Here is a 14,278-nt window from a genome sequence, read left to right on the forward strand (position 1 = left end):
ACAGTGATGAGAACTGTCATGGAGCATAGTGATGCCAAGAACGAGGAGAATTGTGATGACAGGGGACATGGAGCATTGTGATGACCAGGGCAAGGAGCATTGTGATGGCAAGACCGTGGAGCATTGTGATGAGATGACCATGGATAATTGTGATGACGAGCATCATGGAGCACTGTAATGACAAGGGGAATGGAGCATTGTGATGACAGTGGCCATGGAGCATTGTGATGACAAGGGTCATGGAGCATTTGATGACAAGGGCGTAGAGCATTGTGATGAGATGACCATGGATAATTGTGAGGACGAGCGTCATGGAGCACAGTAATGACAAGGGGTATGGAGCATTGTGATGACAGTGGCCATGGAGCATTGTGATGACAAGTGTCATGGAGCATTCTGATGACAAGCTTGTGGAGTACTGTGACGACAATGGCATGGAGCATTATGATGAAAAGGGCAGGGAGCATTGTGATGAAAAAGGCATGAAGCCATTTCATGACAGGTTTCAAGGAGCATTCTGACGACAAGTGTCAGGGAACATTGTGATGACAAGTGTATTGAGAATGGTGATGAAAAAGATCATGGAGCATTTTGACGAAAAGGGCATGGAGTATTGTGATGACAGGCATCATGGAGCGTTGTGATGACAAGTGTTATGGAACATTGTGATCACTATGTTTTGGAGCATTGTGATGATAGAAGTCATGGATCATTGTGTTTTCAAGGAGCATGGAGCATTGGGATGACAAGGGCATGAAGCAATGTGATCCCAAGGTTCCTGGAGGATTGTGATGACAATGGTAAGGGAGTATTGTGATGACAAGCAAATGGAGCATTTTGATGACAAGGTCATGTAGCATTTTGCTGACACAGGCATGGAGCATTGTGATGATAAGGGTCATAGAGCACTGTGATGAGAAGCATCATGGATCATTGTGATTACAGGGGTCATGGAGCATTGGGATGGCAAAGGCATGGATCATTGTGATGACAAGTGTCATGGAGCATTGGGCTGAAAATGTTCATGGAGCATTGTGATGACTAGGGAATGGAGCTTTGTGATGACAAGAGTCCCGGATCACTGTGTTGTTAGGGGTCATGGAGCGTTGTGATGACAGTGGTCATGGAGCATTGTGATGATAGGGATCATGAAGCATTGTGATGAGAAGTTCCTGGAGAATTGGCGTGAAAATGTTCAGGAAGTATTGTGAGGACAGTGGTCATGGAGCATTGTGATGACAAGGGAATGGAGCACTCTGATGAAAAGTTCCTGGAGCATTGTGATGAGAAGACCATGGAGCCTTGTAATAACATGTCTCATGGAGCATTCTGATGAAAAGGGGCATGGAGTATTGTGATTACAGGGGTCTTGCGGCATTGTGATGACAAGTGCATGGAGCATTGTGATTACTGGTGTCTTGGAGCATTGTGATGAAATTGGCATGGATCATTGTTATGAAAATGTTATGGAGCCTTGTCATGACAGGGTTCCAGGAGCATACTGATGACAAGTGTCAGGGAGAATTGTGATGACAAGTGTATAGAGCACTGTGATGATAAAGGTCATGGAGCACTGTGATGAGAAGACCATGGATAATTGTGATGATGGGCGTCATGGGACGTTGTGATGATAAGTGTTATGGAAAATTGTGATCAGAAGGATTTGGAGCATTGTGATGAGATAGATCATCGAATATTTTGATATCATTGTGATGACAATAGCCTGAAGCATTATGATGATGGGCAAGGTGCATTTTGATGACAGGGTTCATGGAGCATTGAGATGCAAAGGGGCATGGAGCATTGTGATTAGAGGGTTCATGGAGCATTGTGATGACAATGGCATGGAGCATTGAGATGCCAAGGGTCATGGATCCTTCTGATGACAAAGGTCATGGAGCATTTTGATGACAAGGGCGTGGTACATTGTGATGAGAAGGGCAGGGAGCATTGTGATGACAGGGTTATAGAGCAATCTGATGAAAAAAGTCATGGAATATTTTGATGACAGTTGTTATGGAACATTGTGATGTCAGGGCTCATTGAGCATTTTGAGGAAAAGTGTTATGGAGCATTTTGATTACAGGGGTTATGGAACATTGTGATGTCAGTGGTCATCGAACTTTGTGATGATATGTGCATGTAGCATTGCAAAGACAGAAGTCACGGAACATTGTGATGACATGGGTGAGGGAGTATTGTGATGAATAGTGATGTAACATTTTGATATCAGTGTTGAGAGAGCATTTTGATGAGAAGTGCATGGAGAATTGTGATGACAAATTTTATAGAGCATTGTGGTGACAAGATTGTGGAGCACTGTGATGAAAAGTGCAGGGTGCACTGTGATGAAATGGGTCATGGAGCATTGTGCTGACAAGCGCATGGAGCATTGTGATGACAAGGGTCATGGAGCATTGTGCTGAGAAAGGCATAGAGCATTGTTATGACAAGGGTCAAAGAGCATTGTGATGAAAAGTTCATGTAGCATTGTGGTTAAATATGACACAGAGACTGTTGATGACGAGGGCATGGACCATTGTGATGACAAAGGTCATGAAGCATTGTGATGAATGGAGGCATGGAGCATTGTGATGACAGGGGTCATGGACCATTGTGATAACAAGGGCATGGAGCATTGTGATGACAAGGGAATGGAGCATGAGTCTAATATGTTACATGGATTATTGTGATGACAGTTTGAAAGGTGCATTGTGATGAAAAGGGCATGGAGCATTGTGAAGACCAGGTCATGCAGTATTGTGAAGACAGGTGTCAGGGAGCATTGTGATGACATATGTAATGGCCCATAGTGATGACAATGGCATGGAGCATTGTGATGCCAAGTGTGATGGAGGATTCTGATGACAAAGGTAATGGAGCATTGTGATGAAAATGGCTTGCAGCATTGTGATTACAAGGGTCATGGAGCATTGTGCTGACAAGTGCATGGAGAATTGTGATGAAAAGGGACATGGAGTATTTTGATGACAAGCTTGTGGAGTATTTTGATGACAATGGCATGGAGCATTGTAATGAAAAAGGAATGGGGCATTGTGTTGACAAGTGTATTGAGAATTGTGATTACAAAAGTCATGGAGCATTGTGATGAAAAGGGCATGGAGTATTGTGATGACAGGCATCATGGAGCGTTGTGATGACAACTGTTATGGAACATTGTGATCACAAGTGTTTTGAAAATTGTGATGACAGAGGTCATGGATCATTTTGATTTCAAGGAGCATGAAACATTGTGATGACAAGGGCATGAAGCAATGTGATCCCAAAGTTCATGGAGGACAGTGATGACAATGGTAATGGAGTATTGTGTTGACAAGAGAATAGAGCATCGCAATGACAAGGTCAGGTAGCATTTTGCTGACAAAGGCATGGAGCATTGTGATGACTGGTGTCATGGAGCACTGTGATGACAAGCGTCACGGAGCATTGTGAATACAGGGGTCATGGAGCATTGGGATGACAAGGGCATGGATTCTTGTGATGACAGTGGTCATGGAGCATTGGACTGAAAATGTTCATGGAGTATTGTGATGACAGGGGTCATGGAGCATTTTGATGAGAAGGTCATGGAGCATTGGGCTGAAAATGTTCATGGAGTATTGTGATGACAGTGATCATGGAGCATTTTGGTGATAAGTTCCTAGAGCACTTTGATAAGAAGACAATTGAGACTTCTGATGACAAGTCTCATGGAGCAGTCTGATGAAAAGGGACATGGAGCATTGTGATTACAGGGGTCTTGGAGCACTGTAATGACAAGGGCATGGAGCATTTTGATGAGAAGGCCATGGAGCATTCTGATGACATGCGTCATTGAGCTTTGTGATGACAAGGGCATGGAGCATTGTGATTACATGGGTCTTGGAGCATTGTGATTAAATGGGCATGGATCATTGTGATGAAAAAGGCATGGAGACGTGTCATGACAGGGTTAATGGAGCATACTGATGACAAGTGTCACGGAGCATTGTGATGACAAGTGTATTGAGCATTGTGATGACAAAGTTCATGGAGCATTGTGATGAGAAGACCATGGATAATTGTGATGATGAGCGTCATGGGGTGTTGTGATGATAAGTTTTATGGAACATTGTGATCACCAGGGATTGGAGCATTGTGATGACAGAGGTCATGGAGCATTTTGATTTTACTGTGCTGGCAATAGCCTGAAGCATTATGATGATGGGCATGGTCCATTGTGATGACAGGGTTCATGGAGCATTGAGATGAAAAGACGCATGGAGCATTTTGATTAAAAGGTTCTTGGAGCATTGTGATGACAAGTGAATGGAGCATTGTGATGACAGGGCCATGGATCATTCTGATGACATGCGTCATGTAGCTTTTTGATGACAAGGGCATGGAGCATTTTGATTAGAGGGGTCGTGGAGCATTGTGATGACAAGTGTCATGGAGCCTTGTGATGACAAGGCCGTGGAACATTGTGATGGCAGGTGTCATGGAGCATAGTTTTGACAGAGGTAAAGGAGCATTGTGATGAGAAGGGCATGGAGCATTGGTCTGAAATGTTTCATGGATTACTGTGATGAGAGTGGGCATAGAGCATTGTGATGATAAGGGCAGGGAACACTGTGATACATGGGTCATGGAGGATTGTAATGACAAGGTCATGGGGCATTGTGATGAGAAAGGCATCGAGCATTGTGATGACAAGTGTCATGGAGCTTTGTGATGACAAGGGCATGGAGCAATGTGATGAGAGGGTTCATGGAGCATTGTGATGACAATGACATGGAGCATTGTGATGACAAGTGTACTGAGCATTGTGATGACAAATGTCATGGAGCACTCTGATGAAAACAGCATGGAATTTTGTGATGACAGGCATCATGGAGCATTGTGATGACAAGTGTTATGGAACATTGGGATCACAAGGGTTTGGAGCATTGTGATGAGAGAGGACATGGATCATTTTGATTTCAAGGAGCATGGAGCATTGTGATGACAAGGGCATGGAGCAACGTGATGAGAGTGTTCATGGAGCATTGTGATGACAATGACATGGAGCATTGTGATGCCAAGGGTCATGGATCTTTGTGATGACAAAGGCCATGGAGCATTTTGATGACAAGGGCGTTGTGCATTGTGATGAGAAGGGCAGGGAGCATTGTGATGACAGAGGTCATGGAGCATTTTGATTTCATTGTGATGACAATAGCATGAAGCATTATGATGATGGGCATGGTGCATTGTGATGACAGGGTTCATGGATCATTGAGATGAAAAATGGGCATGGAGCATTGTGATTACAAGGGTCTTCGAGCATTGTGATGAGAAGGGTCATGGAGCCTTGTGATGACAAGGCCACGGAACATCGTGATGGCAGGGGTCATGGAGCATTGTTATGACAGGGGTACAGGAGAATTGTGACGGCAAGGACATGGAGCATTGTGATGAGAAGGCCATGGAGCATTCTGATGACATGTGTCATGGACCTTGGTGATGACAAGAGCATGGAGCAACGTGATGAGAGTGTTCATGGAGCATTGTGATGACAATGACATGGAGCATTGTGATGCCAAGGGTCATGGATATTTGTGATGACAAAGGTCATGGAGCATTTTGATGACAAGGGCGTTGTGCATTGTGATGAGAAGGGCAGGGAGCATTGTGATGACAGGGTCATGGAGCAATTTGTTGAAAACTGTCATGGAATATTTTGATGACATGTGTTATGGAACATTGTGATGTCAGGGCTCATGGAGCATTATGATGAAAAGGGCCATGGAGCATTTTGATGACAGGAGTTATGGAGCATTGTGATGTCAGGGGTCATCGAACATTGTGATGATAAGTGCATGTAGCATTGTGATGACAGGGTTCATGGAACATTGTGATAACAGGGGTGAGGGAGTATTGTGACGAATAGTCATGTAACATTGTGATATCTGTGGTGAGAGAGCATTTTGATGAGAAGTGCATGGAGCATTGTGATGATAAGGTTTATGGAGCATTGTGATGACAAGCATGTGGAGCACTGTGATGACAAGCGCATGGTGCATTATGATGACATGTGTCATGGAGCATCGTGCTGACAAGCGTATGGAGCATTGTGATGAGAAGGATCACGGAGCTTTGCGCTGAGAAAGGCATAGAGCATTGTGATGACAAGGATCAAAGAGCATTGTGATGAAAAGTTTATGGAGCATTGTGATTACAAGGGTCAAGGAGCATTGTGATGACAAGGGCATGGAGCATTGGTCTAATAAGTTTCATGGATTATTGCGATGACTGTTTGAATGGTGCAATGTGGTGACAACGGCATGGAGCATTGTGATGACCAGGTCATGCAGTATTTTGAAGAGAGGTGTCAGGGAACATTGTGATGACATATGTAATGGCCCATTGTGATGACAATGGCATGGAGCATTGTGATGCCAGGTGTCATGGAGGATTCTGATGACAAAGGTAATGGTGCATTGTGATGACAGTGGCTTGGAGCATTGAGATGACAAGGGTCAGGGAGCATTGTGCTGACAAGTGCATGGAGAATTGTGATGGCAAGGGTCATGGAACATTCTCATGATAAGCTTGTGGAGTATTTTGCTGACAGTGGCGTGGAGCATTGTGATGAAAACGGCATGGGGCATTGTGTTGAAAATGGCATGGAACCTTTTCGTGACAGGGTTCAAGGAGCATTCTGATGACAAGTTTCAGGGAGCATTGTGATGACAAGTGTATTGAGAATTGTGATGACAAAGGTGATGGAGCATTTTGATGAAAAGTGCATGGAGTATTGTGATGACAGGCATCATGGAGCGTTGGGATGACAAGTGTTATGGAACATTGTGATCACAAGGGTTTGGAGCATTGTGATCACAGAGGTCATGGATCATTTTGATTTCAAGGAGCATGGAGCATTGTGATGAAAAGGGCATGTAGCAATGTGATCCCAAGATTCATGGAGGATTGTGATGACAATGGTAATGGAGTATTGTGATGACAAGCGCATAGAGCATGGTAATGACAAAGTCATGTAGCATTTTGCTGACAAAGACATGGAACATTGTGATGACATGTGTCATGGAGCATTGTGATGACAAGCGTCACGGAGCATTGTGAATACAGGAGTCATGGAGCATTGGGATGACAAGGGCATGGAGCATTTTGATGACAGGTGTCATGGAGCACTGTGATGACAAGCGTCACGGAGCATTGTTTATACAGGGGTCATGGAGCATTGGGATGACAAGGGCATGGATCATTGTGATGACAAGTGTCATGGCGCATTGGGCTGAAAATGTTCATGGAGTATTTTGATGACAGGGGTCATGGAGAATTGTGATGACAGAGGTCATGGAGGATTTTTATTTCACTGTGGTGACAATAGCCGGAAGCATTATGATGAAGGGTATGATGCATTGTGATGACAGGGTTCATGGAGCATTGAGATGAAAAGGGGCATGGAGCATTGTGATTACAGGGGTCTTGGAGCACTGTAATGACAAGGGCATGGAGCACTTTGATGAGAAGGCCATGGAGCATTCTGATGACATGCGTCATTGAGCTTTGTGGTGACAAGGGCATGGAGCATTGTGATTACATGGGTCTTGGAGCATTGTGATTAAATGGGCATGGATCATTGTGATGAAAAAGGCATGGAGACGTGTCATGACAGGGTTAATGGAGCATACTGATGACAAGTGTCACGGAGCATTGTGATGACAAGTGTATTGAGCATTGTGATGACAAAGTTCATGGAGCATTGTGATGAGAAGACCATGGATAATTGTGATGATGAGCGTCATGGGGTGTTGTGATGATAAGTTTTATGGAACATTGTGATCACCAGGGATTGGAGCATTGTGATGACAGAGGTCATGGAGCATTTTGATTTTACTGTGCTGGCAATAGCCTGAAGCATTATGATGATGGGCATGGTCCATTGTGATGACAGGGTTCATGGAGCATTGAGATGAAAAGACGCATGGAGCATTTTGATTAAAAGGTTCTTGGAGCATTGTGATGACAAGTGAATGGAGCATTGTGATGACAGGGCCATGGATCATTCTGATGACATGCGTCATGTAGCTTTTTGATGACAAGGGCATGGAGCATTTTGATTAGAGGGGTCGTGGAGCATTGTGATGACAAGTGTCATGGAGCCTTGTGATGACAAGGCCGTGGAACATTGTGATGGCAGGTGTCATGGAGCATAGTTTTGACAGAGGTAAAGGAGCATTGTGATGAGAAGGGCATGGAGCATTGGTCTGAAATGTTTCATGGATTACTGTGATGAGAGTGGGCATAGAGCATTGTGATGATAAGGGCAGGGAACACTGTGATACATGGGTCATGGAGGATTGTAATGACAAGGTCATGGGGCATTGTGATGAGAAAGGCATCGAGCATTGTGATGACAAGTGTCATGGAGCTTTGTGATGACAAGGGCATGGAGCAATGTGATGAGAGGGTTCATGGAGCATTGTGATGACAATGACATGGAGCATTGTGATGACAAGTGTACTGAGCATTGTGATGACAAATGTCATGGAGCACTCTGATGAAAACAGCATGGAATTTTGTGATGACAGGCATCATGGAGCATTGTGATGACAAGTGTTATGGAACATTGGGATCACAAGGGTTTGGAGCATTGTGATGAGAGAGGACATGGATCATTTTGATTTCAAGGAGCATGGAGCATTGTGATGACAAGGGCATGGAGCAACGTGATGAGAGTGTTCATGGAGCATTGTGATGACAATGACATGGAGCATTGTGATGCCAAGGGTCATGGATCTTTGTGATGACAAAGGCCATGGAGCATTTTGATGACAAGGGCGTTGTGCATTGTGATGAGAAGGGCAGGGAGCATTGTGATGACAGAGGTCATGGAGCATTTTGATTTCATTGTGATGACAATAGCATGAAGCATTATGATGATGGGCATGGTGCATTGTGATGACAGGGTTCATGGATCATTGAGATGAAAAATGGGCATGGAGCATTGTGATTACAAGGGTCTTCGAGCATTGTGATGAGAAGGGTCATGGAGCCTTGTGATGACAAGGCCACGGAACATCGTGATGGCAGGGGTCATGGAGCATTGTTATGACAGGGGTACAGGAGAATTGTGACGGCAAGGACATGGAGCATTGTGATGAGAAGGCCATGGAGCATTCTGATGACATGTGTCATGGACCTTGGTGATGACAAGAGCATGGAGCAACGTGATGAGAGTGTTCATGGAGCATTGTGATGACAATGACATGGAGCATTGTGATGCCAAGGGTCATGGATATTTGTGATGACAAAGGTCATGGAGCATTTTGATGACAAGGGCGTTGTGCATTGTGATGAGAAGGGCAGGGAGCATTGTGATGACAGGGTCATGGAGCAATTTGTTGAAAACTGTCATGGAATATTTTGATGACATGTGTTATGGAACATTGTGATGTCAGGGCTCATGGAGCATTATGATGAAAAGGGCCATGGAGCATTTTGATGACAGGAGTTATGGAGCATTGTGATGTCAGGGGTCATCGAACATTGTGATGATAAGTGCATGTAGCATTGTGATGACAGGGTTCATGGAACATTGTGATAACAGGGGTGAGGGAGTATTGTGACGAATAGTCATGTAACATTGTGATATCTGTGGTGAGAGAGCATTTTGATGAGAAGTGCATGGAGCATTGTGATGATAAGGTTTATGGAGCATTGTGATGACAAGCATGTGGAGCACTGTGATGACAAGCGCATGGTGCATTATGATGACATGTGTCATGGAGCATCGTGCTGACAAGCGTATGGAGCATTGTGATGAGAAGGATCACGGAGCTTTGCGCTGAGAAAGGCATAGAGCATTGTGATGACAAGGATCAAAGAGCATTGTGATGAAAAGTTTATGGAGCATTGTGATTACAAGGGTCAAGGAGCATTGTGATGACAAGGGCATGGAGCATTGGTCTAATAAGTTTCATGGATTATTGCGATGACTGTTTGAATGGTGCAATGTGGTGACAACGGCATGGAGCATTGTGATGACCAGGTCATGCAGTATTTTGAAGAGAGGTGTCAGGGAACATTGTGATGACATATGTAATGGCCCATTGTGATGACAATGGCATGGAGCATTGTGATGCCAGGTGTCATGGAGGATTCTGATGACAAAGGTAATGGTGCATTGTGATGACAGTGGCTTGGAGCATTGAGATGACAAGGGTCAGGGAGCATTGTGCTGACAAGTGCATGGAGAATTGTGATGGCAAGGGTCATGGAACATTCTCATGATAAGCTTGTGGAGTATTTTGCTGACAGTGGCGTGGAGCATTGTGATGAAAACGGCATGGGGCATTGTGTTGAAAATGGCATGGAACCTTTTCGTGACAGGGTTCAAGGAGCATTCTGATGACAAGTTTCAGGGAGCATTGTGATGACAAGTGTATTGAGAATTGTGATGACAAAGGTGATGGAGCATTTTGATGAAAAGTGCATGGAGTATTGTGATGACAGGCATCATGGAGCGTTGGGATGACAAGTGTTATGGAACATTGTGATCACAAGGGTTTGGAGCATTGTGATCACAGAGGTCATGGATCATTTTGATTTCAAGGAGCATGGAGCATTGTGATGAAAAGGGCATGTAGCAATGTGATCCCAAGATTCATGGAGGATTGTGATGACAATGGTAATGGAGTATTGTGATGACAAGCGCATAGAGCATGGTAATGACAAAGTCATGTAGCATTTTGCTGACAAAGACATGGAACATTGTGATGACATGTGTCATGGAGCATTGTGATGACAAGCGTCACGGAGCATTGTGAATACAGGAGTCATGGAGCATTGGGATGACAAGGGCATGGAGCATTTTGATGACAGGTGTCATGGAGCACTGTGATGACAAGCGTCACGGAGCATTGTTTATACAGGGGTCATGGAGCATTGGGATGACAAGGGCATGGATCATTGTGATGACAAGTGTCATGGCGCATTGGGCTGAAAATGTTCATGGAGTATTTTGATGACAGGGGTCATGGAGAATTGTGATGACAGAGGTCATGGAGGATTTTTATTTCACTGTGGTGACAATAGCCGGAAGCATTATGATGAAGGGTATGATGCATTGTGATGACAGGGTTCATGGAGCATTGAGATGAAAAGGGGCATGGAGCATTGTGATTACAGGGGTCTTGGAGCACTGTAATGACAAGGGCATGGAGCACTTTGATGAGAAGGCCATGGAGCATTCTGATGACATGCGTCATTGAGCTTTGTGGTGACAAGGGCATGGAGCATTGTGATTACATGGGTCTTGGAGCATTGTGATTAAATGGGCATGGATCATTGTGATGAAAAAGGCATGGAGACGTGTCATGACAGGGTTAATGGAGCATACTGATGACAAGTGTCACGGAGCATTGTGATGACAAGTGTATTGAGCATTGTGATGACAAAGTTCATGGAGCATTGTGATGAGGAGACCATGGATAATTGTGATGATGAGCGTCATGGGGTGTTGTGATGATAAGTTTTATGGAACATTGTGATCACCAGGGATTGGAGCATTGTGATGACAGAGGTCATGGAGCATTTTGATTTTATTGTGATGACAATAGCCTGAAGCATTATGATGATGGACATGGTCCATTGTGATGACAGGGTTCATGGAGCATTGAGATGAAAAGACACATGGAGCATTTTGATTAAAAGGGTCTTGGAGCATTGTGATGACAAGTGAATGGAGCATTGTGATGACAGGGCCATGGATCATTCTGATGACATGCGTCATGTAGCTTTTTGATGACAAGGGCATGGAGCATTTTGATTAGAGGGGTCATGGAGCATTGTGATGACAAGTGTCATGGAGCCTTGTGATGACAAGGCCGTGGAACATTGTGATGGCAGGTGTCATGGAGCATAGTTTTGACAGAGGTAAAGGAGCATTGTGATGAGAAGGGCATGGAGCATTGGTCTGAAATGTTTCATGGATTACTGTGATGAGAGTGGGCATAGAGCATTGTGATGATAAGGGCAGGGAACACTGTGATACATGGGTCATGGAGGATTGTAATGACAAGGTCATGGGGCATTGTGATGAGAAAGGCATCGAGCATTGTGATGACAAGTGTCATGGAGCTTTGTGATGACAAGGGCATGGAGCAATATGATGAGAGGGTTCATGGAGCATTGTGATGACAATGACATGGAGCATTGTGATGCCAAGGGTCTTGGCGGTTTGTGATGACAAAGGTCATGGAGCATTTTGATGAAAAGAGCATGGTGCATTGTGATGAGAATGGCAGGGAGTATTTTGATGACAGGGTCATGCAGCAATATGATGGAAAGTGTATTGGAACATTTTGATGACAGGGGTTATAGAATATTGTGATGTCAGGGGTCATGGAACATTGTGACGATAAAGGGATGTAGCATTGTGATGACAGGGGTCATGGGACATTGTGATTACAGTGGTGAGGGAGTATTGTGACAACTAGTGATGGAACACTGTGATATCTCTGGTGAGAGAGCATTTTGATAAGAATTGTATGGATCATTGTGATTACAAGTTTTATGGAGCATTGCAATGACAATTTTCTGGACCGTTGTGATGAAAAGCGAATGGCACATTGTGATGACAAGGGTCATGAAACATTTTCCGACAAAGGCATGGAGCATTTTGATGACAATGGTCACGGAGCATTGTGATGAAAACGGAATGGGGCATTGTGATGAAAAAGGCATGGAGCCTTTTCGTGGCAGGGTTCAAAGAGCATTCTGATGACAAGTGTCAGGGAGCATTGTGATGACAAGTGTACTGAGCATTGTGATGACAAATGTCATGGAGCACTCTGATGAAAAGGGCATGGAATTTTGTGATGACAGGCATCATGGAGCATTGTGATGACAAGTGTTAAGGAACATTCGGATCACAAGGCTTTGGAGCATTGTGATGACAGAGGACATGGATCATTTTGATTTCAAGGAGCATGGAGCATTGTGTTGACAAGGGCATGAAGCAATGTGCTCTCAAGGTTCATGCAGGGTTGTGACGACAATGGAAATGGAGTATTGTGATGACAAGCGCATAGAGCATTGAAATGACAAGGTCATGTAGCAGGTTGCTAACAAAGTCATGGAGCATTGTGATGACAGGTGTCATGGAGCACTGTGATGACAAGCGTCACGGAGCATTGTGAATACATGGGTCATGGAGCATTGGGATGACAAGGCCATGGATCATTGTGATGAGAAGGTCATGGAGTATTGTAAAGACAGGTGTCAGGGAGCATTGTGATGATATATGTCATGGTCCACTGCAATGACAATGGCAGGGAGCATTGTGATGCCAAATGTAATGGAGGATTTTGATGACATATATAATGGAGCATTGCGATGACTAGGGCTTGGAGCATTATGATGACAAGGGCCATTGAGAATGTTCAGAACAAGGTCGTGAAGGATCGTGATGACAAGTTCCTGGAGCAATGTGATGAGAAATCCACAGAGACTTGTGATGACAAATCTCATGGAGCATACTGATGAAAAGGGGCATGGACCATTGTGATTACAGGGGTCTTGGAACATTGTGATGACATGGGCATGGAGCATTGTGAGGAGAAGGCCAAGGAGCATTCTGATGACGTGTCATTGAACTTTGTGATGACAAGGGCATGGCGCATTGTGTTTAAAGGGGTCTTGGAGCATTGTGATGAAAAGGGCATGGATCATTGTGATGAAAAAGGCATGGAGCCTTGTCATGACAGGGTTCAAGGAGTATACAGACAACAAGTGTCAGGGAGCATTTTGATGACAAGTGTATTGAGCATTGTGATGACAAAGATCATGGAGCATTGTGATGAGAAGTCCATGGATAATTGTGATGACGAGTGTCATGGGGCACTGTGATGACAAGTGTTATGGAATATTGTGATCACAAGGGTTTGGAGCATTCTTATGACTGAGGTCATGGAGCAATTTGATTTCATTGTGATGACAATAGCATGAAGCATTATGATGATGGGCATGGTGCATTGTGATGACAGGGTTCATGGATCATTGAGATGAAAAATGGGCATGGAGCATTGTGATTACAGGGGTCTTGGAGCATTGTGATGAGAAGGGTCATGGAGCCTTGTGATGAGAAGGCCACGGAACATCGTGATGGTAGGGGTCATGGAGCATTATTATGACAGGTGTACTGGAACATTGTGACGGCAAGGGCATGGAGCATTGTGATAAGAAGGCCATGGAGCATTCTGATGACATGTGTCATGGAGCTTTGTGAAGA

This window comes from Mesoplodon mirus (genome assembly GCF_964341445.2).
Source record: "Mesoplodon mirus genome assembly, contig: HAP1_SCAFFOLD_34, whole genome shotgun sequence".
In the NCBI taxonomy this organism is placed as follows: domain Eukaryota; kingdom Metazoa; phylum Chordata; class Mammalia; order Artiodactyla; family Ziphiidae; genus Mesoplodon; species Mesoplodon mirus.